The sequence below is a fragment of the Canis lupus genome, chromosome 16, assembly GCF_003254725.2.
Source record: "Canis lupus dingo isolate Sandy chromosome 16, ASM325472v2, whole genome shotgun sequence".
Taxonomy (NCBI): domain Eukaryota; kingdom Metazoa; phylum Chordata; class Mammalia; order Carnivora; family Canidae; genus Canis; species Canis lupus.
In genome coordinates, this window is record NC_064258.1 from 56,813,658 (window position 1) to 56,821,978 (window position 8,321).

General features: G+C 53.0%; 1 non-coding gene across 1 annotated transcript; it reads left to right on the forward strand.

Annotated features, from left to right (window-relative positions):
- The first annotated feature begins 6,788 nt into the window (after positions 1–6,788).
- On the forward strand, positions 6,789–6,891 carry LOC112659190 (U6 spliceosomal RNA). Its single transcript, XR_003136260.1, has one exon. It is a non-coding gene; the product is annotated as a U6 spliceosomal RNA (small nuclear RNA).
- The last annotated feature ends 1,430 nt before the right edge of the window (positions 6,892–8,321 follow it).

Consider the following 8,321-nt stretch of genomic DNA (forward strand, 5'->3'; position numbering starts at 1 on the left):
ATGATCATCATTATCACTCTGTGTAAAACATGAGAAAGATCTTAAAAGAAATTTCATAGATCTTTTAATTTCTAGAAAGCCTACAGTTTATAAAATGAAAGCTTTCCTTGGCTTTTGGGAACACTGGATGCCATTTGGGTAACACTCCTCAATGCCCGTTATGGGAACATAATGCTCTTAAAATGATGGCTCCTTTTTCACCTGCAGAGCAATAGATAAGAAGAGACCCATTTCAATATGTTACACCAGTTGTAGTAAGAATCACTCTGAGGATTTGTTGCCACTTCTTACTTAAATTATTTGCATGTATTTTTTTCAAGAACACAGTTAGGTGTGTCAGCATCAGGGATCGGCAAAATTTGCTCTTCCTCCCAGTATTTACCATCTGGCTTTATCTCCTATTTGATTTCATATGCTCTTGGGTGATGAATAGTTTTACCTCAGTGGCTTTTAACCATGGGGAATATCTGAAACTAATAATATGTAGTGCTCCGAGGGCAGTTCTCATCTTCAAATCCCATAAGTCTTTGCTGACTGATCTTTGTTGCTCATTGACTTGAGAGCTTCAAATATTCGCCCTATATCATCCTGCTCCCAGAGCTGAGAGGGATCCAGCAGAGCCTAAGAGGCTCATTGTGACCCCTCCACTGACTCGCTGGCCACGATGGCTTGTTGGCTCAAACCTTACCTCTATGAGAGAGAAGTGTCCTTTTCAAGGATGGGCAGCTTGACTGTAATTTCATAATTGCTTGGGGACATTGAGGTCAGAAGTGTTTGCTGAAGATTAAGAGCCAGGATGGTGTCTTTCAAACTGCCACAATCATGAGGGTAGACCTTTTGAAGTGTGATGGGCATCGGGGAGGAATGGAGCAGGACTCAGGTACCTTAATCTTGAGGTGCCCATGACATGTCCAGTGGGGTGTGCCAGTGGTCAGCAGGATAAAGGAGTCTGAGTTCAGGAGCCATCAGGACTCATCAACACAAAGGGATGGGGCCTAGAGAGTATGGGGAGAGGAAACATGAGCTGGAGTGATGAGGAAAACGCAGTGAAGGGCATGCCACGGTGCCTCAGAGGAGCAGAACACCATGCAGTGTCCCCTGAGCTAATGTTGGAAGGCACTTCAGGGAGGAGGACTACCACTGACCAAGTCAGGAAGCTGACGATGCATATTAGGTGTCAGTGTGGGTTCTTTGGGGACTGTGGCAAGAGCAGTTGCAGGGAGGTGGTGGGAGAGAAAGCCCGATGGAAATGGGGTTAAGAAAATCTAGGAAGAATTCAAGACAGAATAGGGGTGGCTCAGTCAGCTAAGAATCTGCCTCCAGCTAAGGTCTTGATCTTGGGGTGCTGGGATGGAGCCCCATGTCCTGCTCCCTGCTCATTGGGGAGTCTGCTTCTGCCTCTGCCCCTCCTCAGCACTCATGCTCTTTCACTCTCTCTCAAATAAGTGAAATCTTTAAAAAAAAATAAACTACAAAATAGATGATGATTTTCAGACAAACGTTCCTACTATGAAAGAGAACAGGAAAAAAGGAGCTGTGGGTGGAGGGGAAGAGGTTTAGGGTTTTGTTTTGTCTACTTTTTAGGATGGGGAAAAACAGCTTATTGTAGACCAATGCAAATAATCTGCACAGTGGAAAAATCGGTGTCAAGAAAGGAGGAGATGGGGGGATCCCTGAATGGCTCAGTGGTTTAGCACCTGCCTTTGGCCCAGGGCATGATCCTGGAGTCCCGGGATCAAGTCCCACATCGGGCTCCCTGCATGGAGCCTGCTTCCCCTCTGCCTGTGTCTCTGCCTCTCACTCTTTCTGTGTACTCATGAATAATACATAAATAATAATAATGAATCATGAATAAATAAAATCTTAAAAAAAAAAAAAAAAAGGAGGGGACCGAAGGGCAGGGTTGCCAGGGCAATCTTCCCATGCCTGCAAGAAGATGGAGTGCAGCATCCAACAAGAGGAGCTGGCGGAGAAGGGGAGGTGAGTGTGGGGATGAGGTCGTTGGGCTCTCTGCAGGGGGAAGAAGAGGGCAGGACGGACCTTCCCAGACTGTGTCCAAGGCTTTCATCCTGCTCCGTCGGTGAGCATCAGCTCACCTGCGTGCTGAGCTCCTGAAGTGGGAGAGGTCACTGGGAGGGTCTTGCAACCATTGGTAGATGCTTCCCGGCCTGAAACTACAGTACACTACTGTGGGATCGTTTCAGGATCGGGGGAAGACTTGCCGAAGAAAGGATATAGGAAACCAGGAATATGAGTGAATATGTGTTTGCACACACGCACAGTGGGTGCCACATTTTAGAAAATGCAAGGGTCTGGGAAAGTGCGCAGGAGAGTCCACTCGAAGGGTTGTATATTACTTAACGCTAAAAGTATCTCTGTCCTCTGGTGTCCTATCTGGTCACCTAAGAGAAAGCTGAAACCTTCTAAAAATTTTTTTAAGTGAACTCTTCACCACACGTGGAGCTTGAACTCACAATCCCAAGATCAAGAGTCCCATGCTCCACCTGTCGAGCCAGCTGGGCACCCCCAATGTGAAACCCTTTAAAAACAGATTTTAAGGCAGAGAAGCAAGTGAACTGCTAAGCGGAGGTATAGCTGTTGGCTGCGGTCGAGGGCCTGGACTGGGGTGTTCTGAGCAGGGCAAAGACTGACTCAGAGGGATGCTAGGCTGCCCCTCCGCCTGTCACCCAATGGGCAAGAGAGGAGTCAGGAGGCTACCTGGGATTTTGTGCGAGGAGTAGTCAATGGGAGAGCCAGGGGAAGTTTACCACCCAAGCGACATGCTATTTCTCCATTTTATAATCCTTAACCTGACATCAAGGCAGTGGAGAAAAATAAGAAGTGAGAAGTGGATAAGGAGCCTCTTCATTAAGCTTGTGGGAGGCAACTGGGGACCGGGTCTCCTGGGACTGGCCTTTACAGTCGCTGGGACAGAGACAGCGGGGTCAGCACCCACTCCAGGCCTCCCACCTGGGTGGCTGAGACGATGGGGGCGTCCCAGGTGCAAGGGTCAGGGAGGAAAGGTGTGTGTCTCCGGGCAGCTCAATGTGAAAGTCCCGTTCGGGAGGAAGTGAGCTCCAGCAGCAGTCGGGTCTGGATTTTTCTCCTCCCTGCCTCACTGGGTTTGTAGCATCACACCCAGCAAAGATTTGATGCCCAATACATATTTGAGAAACATTTTAAATGATCGGGTGTGTGCGCACAGGTGTGGACGGGCAGGGGCCACTGCACGCTGACCGTCGGAAGGGGGGCAGGTGTGCAGGATGGACAGCTCAGTGCCCGGGGGTCAGCCCTGTGGTCGGTGGCAGTGAAGCCTGCACAGAAATGTCTTCTATTTTTATTTTTTAAAAGTATTTTTTAAAAATTATTTATTCATGAGAGACACAGAGAGAGAAGCAGAGACACAGGCAGAGGGAGAAGCAGGCTCCCTACAGGGAGCCCGATGAGGGGCTTGATCCTGGGACTCTGGGTTCACACCGTGGGCCGAAGGCAGATGCTCAACCGCTGAGCCCCCACCCCCCCACGGCGCCCCAATCTTCTGTTTTTAAAAAAGAAAGCGGTCGTGTCCGTCCAGGGCCTAGGCTGTTCCTCCTGCCGGCCGATGAAAGCACTCGGATTGGGTTTTACAAACATCCCTTAGGTGTCGATTTGCCTTCTGATCACCCTGAGACACCACGTGGAAAGTGCAAGCACGGCGCCAGCCCTTGACTTTGACCCAGTTACCAGGCAAGTAGAACAAGCAACACCCGAGGGGGTGGCGCTGGCCGTCCCAGGGGCCGCTTGTTCTCGGGAATTCCGTGTCCCACGCGGCCTCGCTCCTGGAGGCCCTTGGGGGGACAATGCCCCGGGTCTGGCTGGAGCCCCATGCGTTTGTGTTTCCCTTTCATTGAAGGTTTTTGATATTTGGAAATCAGCTCAGACGGACACTGCAATTTGCTAAAATCAATATAATTAGAGAAAAAAATGGATGTACTGAGCAGAAGACACTTCGGGAAGCTATTGAATGCGACTGAATGAGTGTCGCTGTCTTGCAGGGAGGGGACTGGGATCCGGGATGGGAACAGGAGCAAAGCCGGACTTTTGTCATGGAAATGTTGCTCTAAAGCTCTTAGCTGCTACTTCCCGGCAGAGTTGATATTTGAAGAAATCTGGATACGGATTTATGTCCCTTTGAAAGGCTGGTTCCTGCTGAGCGTCCTGACACCAAAATGTCATGCTCACACCTACCTTCTTCACATTGTTAACGTTTGCACCGGCCGCCGGAGTTGGGGTGTAAAGCCGTTACCGTCCTCGGGGCACCGGTTTGTTCTTTTAACAGTGTGATTCTCCGAGGTGTCCTTCCAAGGTTTTTGTTGTTTTATTAACCGTTTCTTTTCTCAGACGCCAAGTTGGAAGGGCAACTTGGGGGGCTGCCGGTGTGTGTGCAAAGACGTGGGTTTTTGCACGGAGGAGCAACGTCTGCACCGGAGGCTGCAGGGCGGCTCAGCACAGCGGTCACCAGGCCCCAGCACAGGCGGGCTCCGGCACGTGCGGTCCCTGGGTCCCCGCCTTTGGGTGGCGGCGGGGGCAGGTTACAGGCCGTAGGCCGCATCCCCCGTCACACGAAGGGGAACACAAGGGCACTTACCACGTGCACTCTTCAGGACCAACCCACAGAGGGGGTCCCCTGAGCTGAACCAGAACCTCCAATGGGAAAGATTTTCGGGGGGGGGGGAGCAGCTGGGGAAGCGGGGCGTCTGGAGCGTGGACTCTGGGCCAGGCCGCCTGGGCGGAGGCCCTGCCTGGCTACACCTGTGAGCCCTGGGCCTGCTGCTTGGCGCCCGCCCATGGGGCCTACCAGCTTTTTAAAACACAATGTTTTAAAAAGTGTCAAAAACAAGGCCAGAGACTGGAGAGGTACGTGTTTCCCACGACGCGCACTTGGGAAATTTCCTTCCCGACATCTCCCTGCGAGTGTGGACAAACCGTGACCACAGTCATCGGTGCCCAGACGTCACGCTGTAATTCTCCTGGAGCAGCATTTTTGACATTGAGATGCTCATAAAGGTGAGAAATACATGCAGAGAGAAGGACAGAAACTCGGCCGTGGAAAGAATGACGTGCAGCGGAATTCAGAGAGCTGCAGCCGTGTTCTTGCACATGCACAGGCACACACACCCATGCCTCACTGTGACTGTGGCTCCTCAAGTGACCCTTGAGGAGCGTGTGCAGGGGGATGGCACTACCTCGGTCCTGGAGCTTCTGCTCACCGCGTTTCTGCTGGCTCTGCGGCTCCGGGCTGGAGCACCACGTCTTTCCGATCGGCAGAAACGTCCAAATATCTAGTTTCTCAAAGTTGGGATTTTTTTTTAGTATTAAAAGACCTTATTTACTTATTTGAGAGTGAGAGCATGAGTGGTGGGGCAGGGCAGAGGGAGAAGCAGACTCTCCCCTAGGCAGGGAGCCCCATCTGGGGCTCGACCTCCAGACTCTGAGTTCATGACCTGAGCTGAAGGCAGATGCTTCACTGACTGAGCCACCTGGGTGCTCCGTCCACCTTGAGATTTTAAGCAAATGTGTCTTTCAATGTGTTTCAAGGAAGTTGTTGCTTTCTAAGGTGCTTTGTGAAAGCCACACTGATAGGTGATTATTAGCGAGGAGATCACCTTGACTCCATCCGAGTTTGGCCCTGTGTTTCTATACTGGGTGCCCTCTTTTTTTTTTTTTTTTCTTTTTAAGTTATTTTAGGGGGAGAGAGAGAGCAAGCAGGGGTGTGGAGGAGCAGAGAGAGAGGGAGAGAGAGAGAGAGAGAGAGAGTCTCGAGCACACTCCCTGCTGCACACAGAGCCCAATGCATCCATCTCACCACCTCGAGATTGTGACTTGAGCTGCAACCAAGGGTCAGATGCTTAACTCCCTCTGCCACGCAAGCAAGCACCCATGGGTGCTCTCTTTGAGAGCAACTGTGCGTCCTGCTGCCTGTAGTTTCTGCCCACACGGTTATACTTCAATCCATTTTCTGTATATTTCAGGTCACACTGGAATTGAAAAGGGTCTTTACTTTGCAGAAGCACAGTTCTTTGATTCTCAATGAATAAGATTAAGCCCCTTCCACAGGCTTTACGTTCTAGGATAGTTGTGACCAACTGATCCGTACTTGGAGTTATGCGAGCCCTACGAGTGCCTGGTACTGTGTGGAAGGAGCAGTGGGGAGGCTGGTGATGGTGCCAATGAGGGTGACGTGGGCACCCCCGGCTGCATGACTGCACAGGACGAGGTCTCCTGCTCTGCACATATCCTATTTAACATTTCCCCCAAAGTCATATGAAGTAGGGATTCAGTTTACAATGAAAAACTCAAGTTGAGACAAGGTTAGGTCTCATTGCTTACGTGTAGGAAAGATGAAATTTGGACCAAAGGCCTCGCATGCTCTGCTCACTTTACTCTCCCATCTTCCCCAAAAAGCAAGTTCACGGAAGCGATGGTTTCCATTACCCCCGTTTCTTCTCCTGCCTCTTACTCACTTCCTATTTTACAACCAGATATTTTAATCTTACATACACTCTAATATTAACCATGCTGTTGGAGGTGTTTAGGCTCGAAGCAGTTGTGTTTCTTTGGGTGTGGGTAGGGTGAGTCAGTGTTACATGCTGCAGCTGTAACATCTCCCCAAGCCCCATATCTGTATGTTGAAATCCTAAGTCCCCGAGGTGACGGTGTCAGGAGATAGAGCTTGAAGGAGTGACGAGGTCATGAGGCTGGAGCCCCGATGATGGGATGCACGCCCTTCTAAGAAGAGACAGCAGAGTGTTCGCTTCAGCAGCACATGGTAAAATTAGGACGCTACAGAGAAGATTAGAATGGCCTCTGTGTAAGGATGACATGCAAGTTCATGAAATGTTCCATATAGAAGGAGGGGGGGAGGAAGAGGGGGAGGAGGGGGAGGAGGGAGGAGGAGGGGGAGGAGAAAGAGGGGGAGGAGGAGGAGAAGGGGGAGGAGGGGGAGGAATGGGAGGAGGGAGGAGGGGCAAGCTTACCTCCTCCTGCATCTCCTCAGTGCGGGGCTGCGGGAGGAGACGCTGCCTCTAAGCAGGATAAGCCCCGTCCCTGGGGGCCAGTGCCCCATCTCGCAGGCCCCCTCCCGACTGTGGGAAGTGGCCCCCGGTGTGCGTGCCCCTGTCTGGGGCCCAGCGTGGGCAGCAGGCAAAGTGGCCACAGGTGGAGTCGGCCTCGCGGGGAGCCGGCCTCCCGAGCGCCGGGCACACAGCAGGTGCGTCAGGAATGTGGGTTGAGGGAGCACATAGAGACATGGGAGGATCGGTGACACTGCACCCAAGTCCCTCAGCGGCAGGTGCAGCAGGTCTGGCAGATGTGGGATGTGCGGCCAGGGCTCCAAGGGAAGGGCTCCCTGCTGTGTGTCCTGCTCTCAGTCCATCAGGGCCCTGATGGGTGCAGCACCCACGTCCAGGATGACCCAGGGGTCCGTGAGGCTACCCTGGGCTTGCCCCTGGTGGGCCTTCTGTGCTCTGCCCCCTGCTTCCCTTCGCCTTCCTCCCCCGCTCAGTTCACACCCTGCATCCTACCACTACCACCCCCCCGCTCAGTTCACACCCTGCATCCTACCACTACCACCACCACCACCACCACCAATACTGTCTCATCACCACCACCATCACCACCACCACCACCACCACCAATATGGTCCCACTACTGCCACCACCACCTTTGCGAGATTCCCGAAGAACCAGAGGAATGGAGGCCTAAGAAGAGCCTGCTTCCAAACAGGGGTGACGACTCCAACTAGAAGAACCCAAAGGGATTCAGGGACGTCTCCTAGAAGACGTCCACCACCACCATCAATATGGTCCCACAACTACCACCACCACCACCACCATCACCACCACCACCAATATGGTACCACCACCACCACTACCAGTACCACCACCACCAGCAGCAGCACCACCACTATGATCCCACCACTACCACCACCACCACGACTGTCTCACCACCACCGAGTCGGTTTCCCTGCAGCCGCGGATGCGCAGAGGGACAGCGGGTGGAGCTTGGGGAGCTGCCGCGCACAGGCCCGTGGGCCGCCCTGAGGCCCGCACCCGGTCCCAGCAGGTGCATCCGGGAGTGTGCGCCCACTGGGGAAGGTGGAGCAGAGCTCCTGTGTGCAGCAGGTTGCGGGAAGGCCTGGGGGCCGCCGGTGCTCCCCGCCCCGCCTGGACCCTTTCAGTGGCGCCCGGGGGTGGCTGCAGCTTTCCCTCGGCTCTGCACCCTCTTCCCACCCCGCACCTGTCCTGACACCGAGGCTGATGGGCCGGTCCCATGGCACCCGG